Source organism: Larus michahellis, chromosome 2, assembly GCF_964199755.1.
Source record: "Larus michahellis chromosome 2, bLarMic1.1, whole genome shotgun sequence".
In the NCBI taxonomy this organism is placed as follows: Eukaryota; Metazoa; Chordata; class Aves; order Charadriiformes; family Laridae; genus Larus; species Larus michahellis.
In genome coordinates, this window is record NC_133897.1 from 31,245,289 (window position 1) to 31,267,704 (window position 22,416).

Here is a 22,416-nt window from a genome sequence, read left to right on the forward strand (position 1 = left end):
GCTTAGACCAAGACTATGGAGTGATAATTGTTTTAAGGTGTAGGAGTACCAAATATTTACAAGCTGGTATTATACACATACACACATTTGTGGTTCTTGCAGGAAAAAGGATATATATGAGTGGGAGTGGGAGAAAATTGCTGTCTCGCTTAATTTTGCTTTAGAAGAGCATGGCAAATCATAAGAGCTTTTTGCTGTCATTTCTACTGCTGACTACTCTTTGTTGTGTGTTTATCTTCTCTTCAGTTCTATGTGGTTTGGGAACAACAGAATGAAAGACTGCTATCAGAATGAATAGACAAAATAAATTTTCTATGATATTGTTTTTAATCAGTCACTTTCTAAATTTTCCATTAAAAATAATTTTGTTATAATTCTCACAGCACAAACAGGTGAGCTTTTTAGTTTCATGTCATACCATATTTTAAGGTACACTATAGTGGAGATACTTGAAGCCATAAACAGATAAAAGAAGACATCTATAAGGACTTAAATTTGACAAGTGTGGGACTTAGTTTTCATGTTTAGGGTTTGGTTTTTGGATTTTGCTCTTCTAGGTATCCCAGGTGTTTCTCCTGACTATTGCATTTTTAAGAAATAGAAGTTGCCCCTACCTAGCCTTTGAGACTGTTCTCCTTTTCCTTCATCTCTGTGTAAGGAATGATGATAAAGAATTATCCTCACAACTCCTTGTGTAGTGCAGAGACACCTAAAATAGCTCTGAGCTGGCTAGCATCTCTTAACCCCAGCACTTGAATGCAATAGAGTTATGTTTGCATGACGCTGAACATGAAGGCTAATTAGCGGAGATGGATGTGTCACCTTGACCTGGACTTGTAGGCATTGATCCTGGAGTTAGCTGGGATATTTCAGAGTTGCACTGCATGGGGTAGACATGCCTCTAATTCCTGGGCATGATAAACAACACTCAGAAAAAGGGAAATGAAACAGTTATTTTAGTGTAAACCAGGATTTATTCTACTCAGTCTCTAATAAGATTTCAGAAGTAAGAAGTGGATTTATGAAATCTGTAGGCTTTTTCCTTACTTACATGAGTTATGGCGAGGGAACGCTAAACCACAATTTGCCCTCAAATGCCATTCTATATCCTAGTTGAGGACAAACGAAGTATTACCCTGTCATCACATGCTGATCAGCATTTTACACAGTAATGCAAATCTCTGTAATTTAATCTTTCCGTTGCTTCAGCAGTGTTTTTAAATAGTTAATTCTGATTTCACACTGCTTTTACACCTTCTTCAGTGAACACACTCAGATTCTGCACGAGTGTTGGAACTAAATCCGAACTACAAACACTTAGTGACATCTTCCTGATTCTCTTGAGTTATCACTGAAGCATTGCTACGATATACCCCAAACATGGGCCCTGAACCTATTTAGTTCAGCTGCCACAGAAATACAGGAAAAAAGTAGGTCACTATCACAAAAAGCTGAAAAAGTCTAAGGAAAGGGAAGATTTTATTTCTAACATGGGCTGGAGACAGGTGATAAGAACTGTTTGTCTGTTCTCAAAATCAAAAATAAATCTTATTTTTTTTTACTCTTGGGAATCAATACAGCATAGAACAATTCAAATGTAAAAAGTCCTAAAAAACCAGTGAAGAACACAATATCCTCAAAAGGTGATGCTAGTGGTCCTCCCAAGTGATGTGTTTTTCTTATAGTCTAGGTTTTGGCTGATAATGCTTCTTTATGATATGATGATTGAACAAAATATTTTTCATCCCATTCTCTTTTACCATTTATAAATATTGAATGGGCAGGTTTTCTTTTTCCCTTTTTTTTTTTCTTTTTTGAAATCCCTTCTTTCAAAGTGGAGGGTATAGATACTGCTGGTTACGGTTTTCAAGGTTAAATCTGAGTATAGTATTCCATCTGTGCTTGCTTGTCCATAAGAAGATTCTGCAGCTCAGACTAGGATACTGACTAGCTTTACTGCTTTTTCCAGCTTGCATTCTTAAGGTCTCCATAATCTTATTTAAGTCTACAAAGGGCTTATATTTAGCTGAAAACATGAGGTGGTTTTGTGTAGGAAAATCTCAAGCTCTCTTGCTATGCTGCGGTAGAGCAAAAAGATTTACTCCTCAGCTTCCTGGGTTTTAGACGCCTTTACCTTGTTAAGTAAGTAACATGCTGCCATCTACTGGCAATACAACTTGATTTTGTTTCTTCAAGTGTTTTTAAGAAATTTTGTTTGATGATACTTTCTCTTTAGTAAAACTGTAGGTATCTCAGCAGCATAAACTTGCAAAGGATATCTTATAATTTACTTTTGGATCTCTGTGGAATCTTTCTGTATTTGGAATAATAATAAACCCTATCACAAATCTTATCTAGAAACTCCAACTTCCTTTTCAGCCAAAAACCTGAAGAAATGTTAATTTCCTTAAAAATATTGAAAAAAATTATTGTATCAGTGTAAACTTTCAAAGGGTTCTGAATGTCTTTCAAAAGCAAACTAGCAAACAAACAAAAAACCAAAGTTATTTTCCCAGATAACTTTTTTTGCCCAGAATCTGATCAGCTGCAACAGCATAAATGCTGAAAGAACTGCATAGAAGTGCTGCAAACCTAAAAACACTTAAGTAAGAAAGTGGGTTTTTTTTTTCTGTTCTTTTCCTTTTGGAAATCGTATACTTACAATAAGAAAAGCAAGAAAAAATAAATGTGGAAACTGTTCAGTTGGCTGTAGGTGATTTGTCACCAATGAATTTTTCTTCCTCCTTCAACTCCAGTTAAATCCACTATGTACACAGTCATATCACATAGCTGAAGAATAGCTTTTTATGATTTTCTGATGAAACATCAAGAAAGAAAAACAAAATAACTGAGCCCTTTTTACTCCATTCAAACATAGCCTACTCTGCTGGAGTGCTGGCCAAAGTTTCAGCTGTGTAATGAAGTTCTGCAGCCAGAGGGAACAGATTTTACAATGAAATAGCTGATCAAACCAATGTAATTTCCAACAGCACATAACAACAGTTTGTTAAGGTGAAAGGGTGCTATAACATATTTATAGTTTTATACATGTGCTGTGTTCTTATTTATACTTCACTTGCACATAAGCAAATATAGAAAACACTCTATGTGTACGTGGTTAAGTAATTGCTCCCAGTTATACAATCCATGCCATTTTAAGAATGATCATTTCAAGGTGTGTGTAGCAACTATTAAATTTTTCTGTTGGCAGAGGGCTTGAAAACTGAAATGCAAACTGGAAATTAATTCCGCTATCCTGACTCTTGTGTTGTCACTTCTACTGCACAAGCTGAATATTCAGGAAATACTGGTGTAAATACTGATGCTGCTTTGTGTTCACTTGTTATAGTAAATATGAACCTGCTCAAAGCACGGGGTAGCAAAGCATCAGATCTTTCAGGTCATAAAGGTATGTTTAGAAAAAGATAATTCCATCCCTTAGGATAATTGGTGATACAACAGCTCTGCTTTGTTTTCAAATTATTGTTTTCTTTTCCTCAGTCACATTTTCCATCTCATACCTTTGTTTTCTAACATGTAAGAGAATCACATTGAACTTGTGGCCTTGTTGCTAGGTTTCAAGCTGCATTTATGCAGTCTACTGAGACGCTATTTTCGTTTTTGAATTCTGAATCGAGTCCCAAGGCAACAGCGCCCTGTTTCTTAGCAACACAGATGGGTAGACTGTATATTCCAGCTCTTTTGTACAATGGAAGAATAAACAATTCCCTGAATAAGGGTGTGCTGCAAGTTCATCCCTTTGCTTAGCTTCCCCTAGGAGGAATGAGAAGCCTTCAGTGATACAGCATATGAAGTTTGTCAGGAAGTCCCTGTTTTTGCAGAGTGGTGAGTGGTATCTCTGTCTTTTCTTTGGGGTCCTTATTCATCACTGGACATATGGATCTGCAGGTACTTTGGATCAGTGAGTTTCAGTTTCTAGGATACAGGCATATGCATGGAAAATCAATGTTAACAAAGCTGATAGAGGTGTGATGTGTGAAAATACACAGACTTTTTGCTTTGGTGAAATTAACGGAGAATCATAGAATTGCATAGCTTCAGAAAGTTCCTCTGGATTCAAACCCATGGTTTTAGGAAAAAAAACAGGGGCTGGAGAAAACAAACAGGTGGAGGATCAAGAGGTGAGGAGGAAATGGTTATTCACGTGACTAGTAAATTAGTGATGTATGTCAGCTAGTAAATCAGTGACTAGTAAATCAGTGGTGTTTCATTCAGCGAATGAAACAGAGAAGAGTTACCCTTTCAGCACAAACCCTGCAAAGGGTTGCATGACTTTGAGACTTCTTGGCCATATCAGCAAAAAATTGACTTTTGCTGCCTCCAGACAGTTGGACTGACATTGCCATGGGGAGGGAGGAGTGCCAAGTAGAAGGAAGGGTACAGAGAAGCACACAGCTCCTCAGAGCTGAACTTTCTGCTCCTGACACATGTGGAGGGGCAAGTCCATATATACCCTTTTCATGACGGCAGCAGCAGCAATGCAAAGTCTAGGTTATTACAGTTTTGGCAATGGTTAGAAAAGCAAAACACCTTTGCTATTATTCATGCAGCTGATTGCTGACTTTGCCAACTCCCTATTGTACCTGTACCTGAAGATGGCCTGGTGAGTCTGCCAGTATCTCCATTTAGTTGCAAAACAAGAAAAGGCAGATTTAAATGTATAAATTACCAGCTGTCAGTTTTTCTCCTCAATTTATTAAATGATCAGATCAGTTGGCTTGCCCCTACACACACACCTGATGGGAAGCCAGGGCCACATTAGAGGACAAAAGCAGGGCACCCACACAAGCCCACCCAAGCCTGCTCACCTCCTCCCAAGCAGGAACAGGGCCAGGCTGTGCTTCGGTGTTTGGATAAGCTGAGAATAATTTGTGGAATAGGGACTGCCAGTTTTGGCCCCTTCCTGGAGGCTGTCCTGCAGTGGGGCCCAGCTGCAGCTGGGAGTGCTCCAGCCAGTGGGGTCCTGGACTGGAATGAGCCTGGCTTGACAGCACAGCACAGCTGAGCATGGCTTGAGAACCAAAATCATCTGAAAAGGAGAGCACAGAAATGTGACCTTCCAAAAACAGTTTGTGGGAACTTACTTTATCTCCACCAAGCTGCCTACCCAAATCCCTGTTCAGAAACACAATTTTGTTGGTAAGGACACATTTGCATTTGCCCTTATTGTACAACGGACCGCCGTCTTCTCTTAGAAAAAAAACAAACAACTTTCTGTCCTCAGAATGAATAAGCACAAAGAAGACAAAGTTGTAAGGTTATAGCTTTCCTTCAGATTTCCTAAGCATTGAATATTAAAGGAAGCAGGAAAAAGTAGTTTGTAGTGTCTTGAGGCCTGTTGCAACACCCTTATGTCTTGCAAGACCTATGTCTTTCTTCTGGATTTTTCAGGACATACAAGGAGCTCTTTAAGGCTGCTATTACAGATATGGTGTAAGAAAGGTAACAGAGTCTGGGTGGGTCTTTAAGATCAGCAAGAGACAGAATAGAGATAACGTAGTATCTAGCTGGTGCACACAGGTAAATACTTTGCTGCCTATTAGGGCATTAGTGCTGCTCCAGTGGTCTTTCACCCTGCCCAGAAGCATCCTTGGGTATATGAAAGGGCCTCCTTCTCCCTCTAGGCAAAAAGGTGAAGCTCGAGTGGCACTGGCTGATGAGATAGCCCACGGCAGGACATAACACCTGGGCACATATTAGGATACTAATGGGGCAGCTCTAATTGATGTTGTGGCCTGGGTGAGCCCAGGAATGTGGAGGAACATGAAAATACATCAGGAAGGATGGAGGCTGGAGTTTCAACACTTCCCTGATTTGAGGTTCGTTTTGTCACTCCTGCTTGTGCAAAGTGAGGCTGTTGTGCACCCAGCGCTGCCCAGCTAACACCAAGTTCCTGCCATGCTGCGCTGCATGTGCATAGGTTTAGTCTCCCCTCAAGGATGTACTGGTTAATGAAACAAGAATAAAAACTTGAAGGAGAAGATGTATTTGTGATCCTACTTAGTGGTGGGCATTTCAGGCAAAATAAAAACCAGAGCTCCTGTTACTACAGGCTGGTATGAACATGTAGATTCCTGAACATCAAAGCTTTTGACTTCAGATGGGCTTTCTCTAGGGTTAGGAGTCTGCTTCTTCAGGTTACTTCACAGAACTGAGAGGAAGAAGGGATCAAGAAGCAAGAGTTCTTCATGTAAGCACAGGTACAAAATAATATTGAAGTACAAGTATACATTTATCTTCAATGAATGCACTAGGTTATACAGTCAGGGGTAGCCAGACTGCAAGTAACAATCAAAAATAGAAGTTCTGTTGTATATGTGTGTGTTGCTTTTTTTTTCTTTTTCTTTTTGACAGGGATTACAGTATCTGAGAAGAAAAAAATCCATCATCCGGCCATTACGTTCACCCTCCACCAAGACAAGCAAAAATTTTTATTTGCAAGTCAAACACAATTTTCTGTGAGCCTTGATTTGCCTTTCTCCCAGCGACAAACTGTAGTGCAGCAACCCAAAGCCAATACAGATATATGGCTAAAACAGCCTCCTGATTTTAGCTACCAGCTCTATAGATCATCTAACCCTTCACTGAACCCACGAGAAAGGGGAAAAGGGGAACTGAAGCCAAAAATTACCTCTGAGTTCATAGTCATGCAACAGCTTTCCAGGCTTAGGTCCAGGCTGCTCCTTCGTCTCAGAAAACAAAAGGGGCTTGCCTCAGCTTGTCACTTGCTTTTCCACGGATCGGCTCTTATGAGGCCAAAATACTGTTTGTGGAGAATGGCAAATGTAAGACTGGTGTGTATGAAGACCCCGAACCACATGATTATAGGCAGGTAAAGTGTCTGGCTCCCACACTTTTATAAAGCAAACACTGAAATAGAGGATGCTTGGAGATCTGTAAATGAAGCCACTAGATGTCAGTCTCAGTAGCCCCAAAAAAAAGAAAACCCAGCAGTTAGTACAACAGCTGGGCTCCAGCTTTCATAGGTAACTGTTGTAGTCACGAATTATTTGCCAAAAAAGACTTCTGTAGGGCAAGTTAATGAATGCAGGTTTGGACCTTTATGTTTTAATGTGCTTTGTAGCTGACAAGATGGTGTTCATTTTGGCAGCGCAGATTGAAATAGGGACATCAGGGCTAATCAGTTCATCTTTTCCTTGCTCTCTGTGACATGTCTGCCTGTACTTTCTGCTTTCCCCAGATTAACAGGTAGCAGTTGAATTGCTTGACATGCTGGATGGAAGTATTTTATGGTAATTTTTCCATTTAGCAGCCCTAACTGAGACCAGCATCTCATTGTGCTAACTCTTGTTTGTAACACATGGCGAGAAACTATCCCTTTTTTCACAACAGCTGAAAATCAAATTATGTACAAAAAAGTTTGCAAAGTTGCAAAGGAAAATTAAAAAATCCAGAGTATTACTTGGATCAGCGCATTCCCCCAAAATCAGTGCATTTAACATTAAAACTGCTAAGGAAGAGAAATCTTCAAACTAAGTGGGTTTTGTTCAGATTCTTTAGATTTTCTTTTTTTTATTTATTTCAGAGACTCTTTCTTTGGTTTGCTTTTTGGGTGTTTTTTTTTGGTGTTTTGGGTTGTCTTTTTTTGTAATATCTTTTAAAATCAGATGCCATAAAAACAGAGAGAAGAATAATATTTTATTAAGATTCAGTATTCTATCCATATTCTATTAACTTTTAATTACAAACCTTCTTATGTCCTCTCCTCTGAGCCCTTCAAAGAATCTCACCCAAACAGCAATTCAGCAAACTTACTATTTCTAAAATAAGAAACAAAACCGAGACGGTAAACAAAATACCTTCTGTTCTCCAAAGCAAACATTTATCACTGAATACGTAGTTTATTGAAGAACCACATAAATGGCATATAGCCAATATTACATTTCCATGGAAAACAATATGTTTTTCCTCATTCTGTCTTCATGAGAGTATAAATCATGTCTTCATGTATTTGCCAAGCTGCTATAGCAGGAATTTAACTTCCTTGTTTTTGAGTTTACCTAAGGCAATTAGAAGCAAACTTCTAGTTAGCTTTTACAGCCAGAAGAAATTTGTCTAATAATATCCTGTCTCAAGGAAAATTTGCTTTATTTCAAGATGATCAAGTTTCCATAATAGTAATTAAATGCTAATTTGTACTAAAACCTGCTAAACAAAACCTTTCTCTTTAAGTAAATGTGTCTTATTTTTTCTCAAGTCTTGACCAGTAATGTAAATTTGCAAAACCAGTGGAAGGGGAAAAGAAAGCATGTTTGTCCCGCAACTCTAAAGTGCTCTGTAAGGTCACTGCTTCAGAGGGCCTGACTATAGCAAGATAATCAATAGCATCCATATCTTAGGAAGTGTTCTCAAGGTTTCAGAACCTTCCCCATTCCATATCAGGAGAAAACTAATGCTTTAATAATTTGACTGGCTCCAAAATCTAACTCCAGAAAGTCCAGTAACTACATGACCAAGGCGTTTAGCTGTGCATGTGAAATCAAATTTCAGGTCCTTGTTACAAATCAGGCACTTTGGGGATTTCAGCGTCACCAGTCAGTGCTCTGATCTGTGGACTAGTGGTTTTCTTTGGTGAAATTCTACCTGAGTGAAATAACTCAGCACATCTGAAAAGAAATAAGGAAAAAGCAAGTTGCAACCAAAAATTAACCATTAAATTCCTGACAGCAGCAAAACATTTTCAGACTCTCTTAAGGACTTGGACAAGAGGTGGAGGGGACCTGCACTCTGAGGTCTAGAGGAAAATAGTGCATATTGTCTAATTGCTTTGGTATATCATTAGCTTTTCAACCAACTGAAATTTCAGGCTACCTGGTTCCAGAAGACTGTAGACTGTACAGTGATGCAAATTCAGTAGAACTAAGGACTTGCCACTGCAAGGAATTTTACTCTTTTTTTTCCCCCCACTAAAATGTCCCCTGGGGAGAAACCTTAATGATATGTTGTCAGGAGTTTAAAAGGAAATGAGCAATCCCAGTGCAAGATTGCTAAATAAAAAATGTGCCTAAGGACTAGCTGCACTGGTCCAAAATTCTTAAATATAGACTTGGACTTACACAGATAAAAAGAGGCAATTTCTGTGTTCACTTAGATGCGAAGTCCCCTTTTCACCTTTCAGGCCAATGAGAAATGCTTCATCAAATGGAAACCAGAACTCAGAAAAAAAAATAAGAAAGAGTTGTATTAAGTGAAAGGCAACAAGTAAGATATGTAAATTACTAGCGCACAGTGTTTCCTTCTCCTTGTGGCATTCTCTCCTAGACACTTATAAGATGCACCACACCCATCAATCCACAGTTAAGCATTCGTTACCACCAAGTTTTCAACATGTAACTTCATGCACCATTTATGTTCCCTCCCTGATTTCACAGGGTACGTTCTTGTCCTGCTGCCTAACCCCCCCATTTTGATTTTATCTTGTTCAGTTAATCAAAGAAACATATCTTCCTATTCATGCAGATGATACTGACATCTCCAGAACATCACGGTTATAGATTTTTTTATCTTGTAATTCACAAGAAATCAACTGGTTTATGATATCCATTTCAAACTGTGCAGATCAGGGAAAACTGTCAGTCACATTCTAGAGGAAGAAGCAAATTGCTTTTCAAGAATGGGATGATGGAGCAAACTCACCCTTTTAAAACACTGTGTCTCGGAAAGATTTTAAGACCAATGTACTGGTGTCATATCTTGTCCTACACTTATCTGACTCTGCAAAATGTGGTTTGGTGAAGAGCAGCACTACCAGCAGTCAAACTCAGGATTTCCTTTTGCAACTGGCAAAAAACATTACCAGCTTTTTAAAATCCTACCCACTTTGAATGCAAAATCACTTTTGCTTCTAAACAATGAGAATTCGTATCTAAAAAATGTTATGTCATTGATTTTAAATGACCCCCTTGTTTCAGCCTTGCTTTCAACCTCTCATAAGTTCTCCAGCAACAGAAAACTCTTAAGCTCATCATAATGCAGATGACTGCGGGGTATGTTAATGGTTAATTAAATCCACTGGAAAGGTTTGAGAAATAACACAAATTACTTCATGCAAATAACTCCAAAGTATGCAACATATTTATACCAAGAAATTGCATCCCCTGTGGTTTTAGTATCACAGCTCCTTTCTCTAGAAGGGTGTTCTGTTTACATTATTATTCCTTATCTGTATTGTAATAGGAGGCCACTGGACTCATTTGAGATCAGGACCATGGTGATAGGAGTTGTGTAAATAAAGAACTTTAAGGTCACGGAAAACCGTAACTCTTGTCATCTCAACAGCTTGACATGTTAACAAGTTAATTAACAGTTAATTAAATCTCCTAAATCTTCCTTTTTTTTTGAACAGAAATGTTACAGGTATATTTTTTACCTTACCTAAATCCAACATGTAAAGTTTACTCTTCAATTAACTTCAATGTTCCTTGTTCTAGGCATGATGACTTATCTGACGTCACAATGTATTTTCCTCTTCAGGTGCAGCATACAGCTAATTTACCAAATCTTGTGACAAGTTACTCCAGACATCCTTTAAATCTGAAGTTAAGATCACAGGATTTAAACATAGGTAAGTCCTTGCACAACCTGCGCATTCACTGTGTTAAAGAAATTAGGATTCAGTATGTGAACAGTAGCCAGCAGGAGTAAGAGCGCAGAACCCCTCTACTGCCATGCAGCTGGCGTAAGTGACCTCAGATGAAGATGAACAACCAAACAGCAATGTTTTCCCCTAAGTTTCAGTATCAGAGAAAGTATGCTTCCCAGGTCTAAATAACAGACTCAGATCACAGAAAATACACTAGTTCACTCATGCAAAGACGCTCAGTTTTAAGGATACCGGATACAAGCAGGATTATTAGCTCAAAAATCTGCTTGCCAATGTAGATTTGCTGATAAGACTGGAATTTCAACCTTGTAATGGTGGTTTATTCCCAGGAAACTGAATCAAGTCCAATGTCTGCTGTCCTCATTGTAGATACAATAGTCCATACCTGCATTCCTACTGTGGTGGGTTGCCCATAATGGGATGTCCGCCCTTTAGTGTAGTTTCTGTAGCTTCACCTCTTATAAGAATAGCTTATTTGAAAATAATTAACTACACATTAGTTAAAGTACACACACACACCTACTATGTATCATAAAACGTGACTTACTTTGTACATTCACAGCAAGGCCATGGACAGAATATTTTTTTGCTTATAATCTGTACCACATATGTCTGGGTGCTCCTTTTTTGGAATCCTATCTGATTAACAATAAACATAGCTTTTCAAATCCTAGAGTCCAGACAGTTTGTCCCATAGTTTGCTTAATATTTTCAGATCCTGGACTTGACCCACTGAGAGGAAAGCAAAAGGATTCTGATAGGAGATTTCTTACATACAAGCCTTGTGAAAGCAAATGGGATCCACGGCTGCTACTACCAAAGAATCCCTGCCCACCAAAATCTGATTCATTTACAGTTAGTTAGATTAAAAGATAACTCCCTGCTTTTCTCTACATCAAAATCTTTTAAAAAATTATTATTATTATTACTAGTACTACTACTACTGCTGCTACTACTGCTACTAATTCTGAATTACATTTATTTCAAAGTGTTTTGGATCATGCAATATCTGAACTTGAGGGGCACAGCTGGCATGTCCTAAGGGAAATGTCACTGTACTGGAGATCTAGGGACATGGACCAACAATTTCCTTTAGCTTTTCAGGAATATAAGTCTGTTTCCAGCTCGTGGTGACTTTGATGGAGTCTGGAAAAATATTGTCTTGGAGAACACGCTCTTATTTCAGCCTTTAGCGGAAAATTATAGAGCACTGCACATGGCAATTCATTTGTAGGAACTAAGGTGTCCATATTAAACTGTTCAAAGACATGGACTATTTCAGAATATACAGAGACTGGGTGGATGCTTTGATGGTTTATAAATATACATCAAACACTGAAATATAGAGATCTCCAAAAAGAGAATGTCTCTATTTTCATTCTAAAACAGCTCCCATTAACATTATTGAAGATTAACAAATAGTGAGTTGAGGGGAAAATAAATTGTTTAGGGAATCAGTGTAGGTGATAACAGATTCCAAGTTGTGAACATAACTCTACTGAATAGCAGCAAGTCAACATGCACATTTGTAAAACACAAGCACAAGAATTGGCTGAACACAAATGTCTCTAGGCATTTTGACATGTTGTGCTCTGATTCAAGTCTGAAACACATCTGAGAATGAGTTCTTTGATGAACCTGTCAAAGATCATTCTCATGACAGCCCCTCCTGTTCCATTTTGTAGCTCTAGTGTACCTCTACTTCTCTGCTCTCAGAGGTACATGTGGTGGTGTGGTGGTGCTCCCACTGTGTTCTTGGATTGCATGGAGGAAAAGCTGCGCCGGCTGCAGCAGGGAGACGCAGGCAGAGACAAGAGTGTTCACTCTGCTGGAGATTCTGCTACAGTAGGGACATCGGATCTAGTCTCTTTCAGAGGGCAAACATGACTTTGGTCTCCTGTGGTCTTAGATGAGAAAAGATTGATAGGTGCTGGGAGAAGTCATAATTCCATTGGCTCAGGAGGGTCAGGAGGACACTGACACCCAAGTAAACTGAATAGGCCCAAATCTTTCTTTGAGACCAGAGTTAAAAATGCAGAGAGTTTGGCTGGCCTTTCCCCATGCTGGCTTGCACCGGGGAAAGGTTGCTATCAAGTGAGATCCTTGCAGCATCCAGGATGACCCTGGCGTACATGGGCTCAGTGTATCCATGCAGAAAATGCAGCATTGTCTCCGAGTCTGCGCTACAGTGGTGATAATCTGAGTGAGAGGAAGCAATGAAAATGTGCTGGTCACGTCACTGACCTTCGCTGGACCAGCTTGTGCTTCTTGGAAAAATACACTTGCCTGAGCAGACTCCTCTGCTGCTATAGCCAGGATGCTCTGTATTTCTGGTTGTCAAATCTCTTGAATGAGATTACTCTTGGGGAATAACCCCCACTCAAAGAAGGGCCATGTTGGGTGGCATCTAAGGCAGGTGGAAAGTAGGACTGCTTTTTAATGTGTTAGGAGACAATTTTTTAGCTTCCAACATATCTCTCCTTCAATGTTCCTGGGCTGCTGACACTTTACAGTGCCCTCCAACATCAACCCCATGCCTAGCTGCCAGAGTCCTGGGAGGAAGAGAAAAATGTCTATGAAATACACCGTTTTCTTCTTCCATCTTGTCTAGAACAAACTTCTCACAGAGGAAAATCTTGATCTTCTCACTGATGAAACCAGTTTCCTGTAAAACTGCATTTTTTTCCATCATGTTTGATGGCCCGATGTGACCTTATAGGGTGATGACTGTATTTAAATGACAATGTTTTTCCTTTCACAGGAACCCCAGACTAAACAGCATGGTGCTGAGGAGAAAGCAATGTGATAGGGACTCCACACCACTACCCATGCTAATGCACCAGACTTCTGGTCCCAAGAAATGTGTTCATCTGCACATGTTATGGAAGACACTAGTGGTCCTGAGCTGGTCTTTTGTCTGTCCTGTGAGGTCAGGTATGAGCCACTGTAATGAAGCAGGCCTAGATGCTTCAAACAATACAAAAACTGGCACAGAGAGCCCCCTTTATCAATGATGTTCAAATATTTCAGCAAAATGTCTGCTTTTTTTTTTTTTTACTGTAAATACCAGAGTGAAAGAGAAACACACTAAATGGGTTAGTGAGTATTTCACCTCTTTCTCTTACACCCTGATTGCTGAAATAACATGTAAGATGTAAGACAGCATTATTATCTCTTTCTACTTAATAAATTCCTCTTGAGTCTTTCAATTCATTAATTCTTTTCTCTAGAATGACCTCAGTCATCTGGAGGTAAAAGAAATGGCACAGCCCACCACACTCCTGAGAATTTGAGAGGCTGAGTGCTGTCATGAGCTTACTTTGGAAAATCCCTGTCCTCTCCACTCAAGAGCTGGTGACCAGCAGACTGTGCCAAAATGAAACCTCCCATGGTTCCTCTTCCTTTGATAGGGACAGCTGCTTTAATCTTGACTCTAATTACTATGGCATTGGCTGCTGAAAGCTCAACATGGTCAGGTAGTTTCAATTCCTTTTATAAACAGGGGGAAGCACTTTTTAGTCATAGTCTGCATAGCTGAGGGCATTGGAGGTATATCCAGAGATAGGTTTGGACTCAAATCTCTAGATTTAAACTGTAAGTAAGCTGCACAGTAAATGCACCCCAGATAGTGATTTAGCATAAGAAAATGACATATTGGATTGGGACACTAGTAAGAATCCCTTAAGCAATGATCTCATAGCTCTGTGTGCACTGTTGTGGAGTTTGGCATTTCCCCAGGATTTCCCAGATGCAACCCTTAGTGAAAAGAAAAAATTGTGTAAGATGTTAACACTAAAAAGAGCGTATTTTTTGTTAAAGAAAGCATCCTATCGGTCAGGGAGCAATTGCACTACATCTCCAGACACTTGTTGGAAGTTTGTGGTTCCCCTAATTTGGGTTTGGAAAGAATAAAGTCCCCACTCTGCCTGGAAATTCCCCATTTTCTGAATGCCAGACAAACTGAGCCCTGCGAATGATGCTTTCTCTGTGCATGGCAAATGAAAGACTCAGGACAAATACGATTTCAGAAGTTGTTAGGATCTGGAGCTCTTGTTGGTAGACATAATCATAACATAATAGCATTGCATCTGTGCTAATCATGGATAATGATAAAATTTTAGCTAGGCCTCCCCATAGTATTAGGAGACACAGTGTAATGAAGTGAAGCACATAGCAGTCCTTCGAAGGAATGCTATTGACTTTGTGTTTTTACAGGTGGGAAAAAAGAGGCACAGAGGAGGCAAATGAATTACACCAAAAGCATGAGGGAAGGGCAAACTCTCAGGCAAACTCTCAGGCTCTTTCAGGCAAACTCTCGCAGGTAAACTTGATCTCTTATAACAAATGTGGGTGTATTTCCAGTGTTCCTGAGGAAAAGAGGAATGAACTTGTCTTTAACCTCTGTGCATGACACCTCATCTTTAAAAATGTAGATGACAGAGATATATCTTCATTCTGACCCAAAAGATGGAGGAAGCCCCTTGTACTTTCTTGCAGTGGGGAGTGAGACACGCATGTTACAGACACTCATTTCCTGACTTGGGCAATTTCACTCTTTCATTAGAGGAGCCGGGAAAAAACCACAGGGCTGCTCTGCAGTGAGGAGAGTGCAAGTCGCTAGAGCCTCTGGGGTACAGGGGTTATTAAGGAAACTACGGTACCTGCATTAATTCTATGCATGTATAATGCTTTTATTGCCAAATATACAATAAGAGATAACATAAGAATGCAAACTGAGAGTTACAAACCTAAGAGTTCCTTGAAAATGCTGTCTCAGTTTGTTCACCTACTTTTATGTAATTATTACATATACTATATACCTTTACCATATGCAATATATATAAGTAAGAAAAAACAACTCTTCCTGTTAAGAACACTATGAAGAAGTATAAAGTTTTTTTTTTCTCCAACACCACATCCTTGCTAGGAAGCATCTTAAAGAGCATTACTGCTACTGACAGGACAGATATCTTGCTTCCAAATTCCCGCAGGGCTGTGACACCCAGCTGTACCTTTTGTGAGAGGCAGATGCAGTGCTGCTGGGCAGCTGTGCAGCTAGAAGCCCCTGTTACCCTCCCAGGCTTACCAGTATAATGCAGTAGCTTGGTCTGAAGAAGCTGGCGACGCTGCCATACAATGTGGACATTTAGGTGCTCTCTGGAGAGTGGTTCTGCCTCTGCTGCAAGGTCGGCTTGGTGCACTCCAGCATTCAGCAGAGCCCAGCCGGAGCACAGGGTCACCGGCCTTTTGCTGTGTGTCTGTGTACCATTGCCCATGGCAATGGTTTATAGATGCACATGGAAGAAGTGCAGCACCCGAGCAGAGTGCTGTGGCAGCTCTTCACACTGGCCCAAGCTTAACATCTCCTCGTCCCTCTGTTGCACACCCGAGTTCTTTCAGGGTCCAAAGAGGCCTGAGATCCCCCCTCAGAGATGTCTGCCATTCAGGCTGATCTCCATCTCCTCTGACTTGCTTCACAAAGCTTTTAAACTTCAGAGAAAGCGGAGTGTAGTTTTTGTATCAAGGACCGGCTAAAGTAATGTTCTCATGTCTCAGCAGTTGGAGATACATGCAAAATATTTTCATCCTTTTTACTTTTGCATTCTCTTTGCGGGGGTGCAAACACACTGTAAATCTTGCTGACAGCCCTGTCAGCCATTTAGGCACACAGTCAACTGCAGCGTGGACACCTCTTAGCCCAGAGAAATGACCAGTATCCATTACCAAAAATGTCGCTGATCTAAAATCTGTTCCAGTCAATCAGTATTTTTACATTGACTGCTGTATTTTGGAACAGGCTTACGGAGGTGAATTCTTTTGTTCTAGGCAGCACTATTGGATTGTTCCTTTAGAATCACTTTATAAAAACCTCTACATCTTGTATAAATGCAGAGAGTAAATTTGGATACTTTCTGAAATGCTAAAAGGAAGAAGCAGGCTTATCGGTTAACTGTAAATACCGTGATCTTCCAAATGACTAGGAGAAGCAAGTGTTGCACAAAAGTATATTTAGATGTGCCACCCACACACACTTACTCCATAAAGACAAATGAGTAGATTCTGAAAGTTAATACTGCTGTTTTGCGTATGTGTAGAACTTAACCTACATCTTTATTATAAAACAGACAGAAAGATTTCAAGGTCTCTGTTCAGGACCTCCTCCCCCCCACCTTCAAATTCAATGTTATCTCTAAAGCTGTTGTACTTTGGGCTAGATTTAGCCATGTGTCCTGTGATTTCTTGAACTGAGATCCTACTTGTGAATGATTACCACGCAGATTAAAATCAATGTTTGAATTATACACAGGACTCCCAATCTAAGTTCTGTCACATTTCTATAACTTTATTATTTCTTTGCCATGAATTTATGCCCAAGTTCAACTAAAAGACACTTCTCTATATCCTCCCTCCATCGCAAACCCATACATTTGAAAAATTAAGCACATACACGTGGAGTACTCAGGTGGTCAGCAAATTTTAGGTACTGTAAATGGTCCCAGGATCATACTGTTTGTGCTGAAAGTGTTAATATCCTTGTCACACTAAGCCTTTGAAATACCAAATTTTATGCCTTTCCAGTGGAACAAAATCTTAAAAAGACATGAAACAATCAACCCGACTAACAATAGACTAACAACCTAAAGTTTAACGAATTATTATTAATTTATTAAGATCTTTCTGAGACCTGATTTACAAAAGCTGGTAAAGAGAGCCGATTTGTTTGCAATGAAAAAAAAACTCGTATTGACCACAATTAAAATTAACATACTGGAAAAAATGCAAAGAATAATTTTCTGCCAGATACTTCTCTGCTCCATTAAACATTGCTTTGAGCATTGCATTATAACTTATCGTTATAATGTGTTATGGTGATAGCAGTAGGGTAATTTTTTTACCTTAATAACACAAGTGCAGTTAGCTAACACTGTGCTGTTTCAGTCATATAAGGAAGAAAATATTAATTTATTTTAAATAAGGGACTCTTTTTAAAAAGGCACTAACTGCATCCACAAAGACACGTAGGAGAACTGTGCAGTGCTAAATAAAAGAGCGAAGACCAAATTAAAAATGTTCTGGGATGCCTCTTTTCATTTAGATAAGTCTAAGGCCCTCTTTTACTTGGCCAGCAACGTCTGTAACAGCTCAGGAAGTGCTGGGAGTGTTCTGGCTGAATTTTGTGCACATCATGGCAAAGGACAACAAGCAGAGGACACTGGAGAGAAGCAGGGTAGGGATCTGTGGGGAGAGGGCCTCGGAGGAGGCAGCAGGATGCACGCAGCCAGAAAGGCTGCTGTTGCTGCAGGACGCCTGCACACGCTTCTTTTAATAAAGAGCCAGTTCAGTTTTAGTACCATGGGATTTCCTCAAGTTACAAACCAACAGGCAGTGCGTGAAACACACAAGGTCTATTCTGTGACTGTTTAAAACGTAAAGCTTTATAAACATTGAAGTGCTACTTTTCCTCCACAGAGGCCTTTACTTAGTTGGAAAAATAAAACAAGGAAGCTCCTGTTATGTATGTTGTACTAAAATTATACTTAGCACAATAAACTCAACTGTAATAGCAAGTTCCTCAGCAGACTCTTTAGCTATCATCTTTTACTTTGTGAAGAGAATCAGTTTATTTTCACTTGCTTCCTACATAGTTGAAGGAGATAGTAGCTAAGTAGTGGTGATATTCTTTGAATGTTCATCTCAAGAGATGGATAGGAAAACTTCAATCACCTGGCAGCCAGTGGACAGTCAAACCACAGAGCCATAAACAGATGCGTTCCTGTACGTGTTTTCCTGCGAGGATAATTGCTCTTGTTGATGGTTATGTACCTTTGAAAATAAATATCAAACGGTGTTACTAGTGAAAATAACTAGAAACAGAGAAAGTCCAAGGACACCAAAGGGATTTTTCTTTTCCCAACAGAGGAAATTTTCTGGCCTCGTGGAAAAGGCAAAGAAGGAAAGGGAATATAATGGCCTGGTGTATTTTAAAATAGTATATCAATATGCACCCTTCTCTCTGATCATGACTCTAAGAGCTGGCTGGGATGTCCTGTATGAGACATGAGCCCAAGCACACAGAGGCTGTGTCATCACACAATACTGGCTACCTTTCCTACTCAGTAAGGAAAAAGTTTCTCTTGAATCCAGGAAGAGTTGGACAAAGCCTTAAGTGACTTCCAGATCTGGAATTTCAAGCACACAGTCTATACACGTAGTGCTGTGTCGCTGGGTCTTTGAAGAAAAAAGAGCACAAAATTTATCAAATTTATTTATTGAATTTATTGATCTGGGTTTTTTGTGGGCTGGGGCGGTGTTTTTTTTATTTGTTCTAGGACCACACAGTTTATCACAGTTTCACAACATTGTAGATCCCATAAGAGTGGGCATCCCCCAGTCTTCTTTAGTGCTGTTCAGGATTTTATTTTTAAAAGTAGAAATTAGAGAAATATACTCTCAGAAGTCATATATATATAAAGCAAGGAAGGGAGAATGGTTGGGATAGAGGTAACATTTATGTTTGGCTTCTAGACAGATCTAGTTAGGAAGGCTCAGGACGTTGGAAACATGGGAGAGGACAGTGCCAGAGACCTCAGAGCAATGCACCAGGATGGTGGGATGGGATTTACATTAGCAGGATAAACTGGAGACCCAGGAAAATGAGGAATCTAAACTACTGATTTGGGGGAGAAGCTAAAGGGTGCTTTGTAGCTGTTCAACAGTTTTATTCTGGAAGGAGTGAATGCTGTAGTTCTGTTTGGGAGCACAAGTATGTACAGGATTATTGACATGAAGGAAATGAGGGGAGACAAAGGAAATGAGATGTTAGCTCTCTTTTTACAGCCAGAGGGTTCATTTGTTCTGGGAACTATGCCTAATGCTAGCTAGGATTGAGGGTGTGTAAATAATGTGCGTACTTCACTGTCTCACATCAATTACGCATTTTGCCTCACACTTTATTTTATCTGGTATCTGCCATTTGTCAGTGGACAAATAAATTGGAATAGGATTCAGGAGAACAGGCTCTGCAACGATAATACACTTGTGACCCTGAGGACATGCCTTCTGTAGAACAATAGGCTCCTTAAAACAAAACATTAAGGAAATGTATTTATTCTCATAAGCTTAATTTTTTCCTTGGAGTCTAGGGCTGAGGGACTGGCATGATTTGCTAATCAGACTTGAGTTGACATGAAATGTCATGGTTCTTCAGACTTTCTCATGAAAAAAACTTGTTCCAGATGAGTGGCAAAAAACCTAACCAAATATTGTTCTGTGTGTTTCCTTGTCACTTAGATTTATGAAATCAACTTTGAAATAAATGTTATGTTGACAGTATAACTTTTAATGTCAAGGCACCTCCGTGCTTTCTAGTGCTAATCAGAAAACATAGAGGTTGGGTCCTTTTCCAGTAAGTATGTCTCAGACTCTTGAAACAGGAATCAGTACCAAGCTTTGACTAAAAATAGATCTTTCTGTAGACCTCTTGAGCAACATCAAGACCCCATCTTGAACATGCGCTACCAAAAGATAACTATTTTAGAAGCTGCCTCCAGCAGGTTTGCAGATCTCAGCAGCTTTTTTGTGAATTAGTACACTTTCAATATTTCAGAGAAAAGGAAGAAATTAATTTTATAACTCTGGTGATCCTGATGTAGAAACAAATTCATGGATGTCTCTGTTCTCCTTCAGACAGCTTTGCATATAGATCTGCTAAACTCAATGGGTAGATCCCCGACAAATGTCGGTGATTTTAGAAACTATTCACTTTATTTGGGAAGGCTGATCGAGGAAACTTTCCTGCCCTCTTCAAACTGAAGCAATGCTGAGAGTATTAGCTTTAAAATGCTGTGACAGGACTCTTGTTAGTGATCTTAGTGTTTTGTGCTGGTATAATTAAATTTGGCTAATGCATAAAAGCTGACATACCATAACAAAATTCATAATTCTCAAATGTTTTCTTCTCGGAGAGTTTGAAACCACCTTAGCCTTTCATTAGTTGAAGTATAACAATATACTTGTGCTTTAAGAAAAGAAGTGGGAGGCATAAATACTCTCCTATATGAGCTTGGTAAGAACTGAATGTTTTGAACAATCTAGAAAATGTTTATTTTCCCAGGCTAGTGTGTCAAATTCAAGAAAACTTCAAACAGATATTTTTCAAAAAGTTAGAAAACAGAAAGTCTTCCCCTTCATTCCCACATTTCCCTTCCCTTCTTTTCTGTTTCAGATATTTGAGTGAGTTAGGTAAGTGTTCAGGCTCGGTGAATTAAAAACTGAAAAAATTGTTAGAACGTGTTTCAAATTTTATGTGAATGTCAATGAATGTTTTGAAAAAAAATAGTTTCAATATATTGTTTCCAAATCCAGAATAAAGTTATATGTGAGATTTGATGAAAAATGTAATTTTAAGTACTCAGCTCAATACTTGCAGATAACCTTTTAATGAGGAGCTACTCTGTATTTAAAAAGCAGCCATACCACTACAGTGATCTGTGTTACTCTGAAAATGTAAAGAAGCTCAAAGCCTATTTTTATTCACGGTTAAATTAATCTTACAACTGTTTTGCCTGGAATAGAGAATACGCCATGGATGTCTACCACTGCAATCAGCTACAATGAAGGAGTTTATTCCTTCTGTGAGAATTCAGAGGCGCTACTTGCTAAACGGGGGTAGAGGATGCACATACTTTGCGTACTCTGCTTTTCACACACACTGCCTTTAAACACCTGAAGGCATTAACATATTATCTTCATTCAAGAGAAAAAGCTGTCTGAGAATAACTTTATTTCAAAATATACCTGCAATTAGAATCTTGGGAAAAATATCCTTTCCTTAGGATCTTAGTTTAATGTCTCACAAAAATTGTTCCTTTTTATATTAAATTTAGTAACTCTCTCAGATGAATCAGTATCAAGGAATTAATGAAGGAAATAATTACCATTTGAAGAATGCAATGAAATAAATTAAACAGAAACTGTACCTCAGTGTAGATAACTACCAGCAGTTTTGCTTTTTACCACTTTTCTACAGATTTGATTGTTCCCCCTTCCCCCTTTGTGAGCAGATGTCTAGAAGAACCACTGGTTTGTGCAGATATATATAAGGAATATAAGGAAGTAAACTTAAGGATCATTGGGATAATTTTGGTGAAACTTACTGAGCCATGTAGCCGTAGAGAACAGCATGATTTATTCCTATGGTAGACCAAATAAGCAGGAAACGTGGACAGGCTGGTAAATCATTGGTGTGAATAATGGCAGTATTTCTCTGTGTAGGTAGCCAAGGTGGGTAAAATGGTGAGTCTGAGGATGTTTTTCTGAATCTTGTCTACTCCCATGACCATGCAATGAAATGGCATGTCACATAAACATAAAGGAAACCTTCTATCTCTTGGAAGACAGGGATTGCTGAAGGAGTGCTTCAATTCCCTCTCTCTGACTCCCTGAGAAATAATATATTGCGGCTTGGGATGAACATATAATCAGAATTTCTTGATTAAACTTTTATGCTGCTCATTGACTATTTCAGGGGAAGAACATATGAAGAATACAGGGAGCTGTAATATACTTAATAATTAATACTTCTCACTAGCTCAGTGTCAAAAACATTTTCCTAGCTTCTTTGACTGAAAGCAACAATTGGATTGCTTCCTCTGCATGCCCTGCTTAGTTGGCACCATTGCTGAAGAATGAATTTGGAAAGTCAGAGCGTCCCAGCTGCTGGGCATGCAGCATCCTTACCCGCACGGCTGAGAGTGGTGGGTGCCACTGAA

At 39.3% G+C, this 22,416-nt stretch overlaps 1 protein-coding gene across 2 annotated transcripts in view; it reads left to right on the plus strand.

Moving 5' to 3' along the window:
• The first annotated feature begins 3,750 nt into the window (after positions 1-3,750).
• The window catches only part of SCIN (scinderin), a 76,023-nt gene continuing 57,357 nt past the window's right edge, over positions 3,751-22,416 (plus strand). The window contains exons 1-3 of one of the 2 annotated variants that reach the window (XM_074574770.1): positions 3,794-3,846; positions 6,376-6,479; positions 10,516-10,606. The gene's annotated coding sequence lies outside the window, so the exon portion shown is untranslated. Of the gene's footprint in view, positions 3,847-6,375; positions 6,480-10,515; positions 10,607-22,416 lie in introns of both variants that reach the window. The other variant, XM_074574769.1, reaches the window with a different exon arrangement.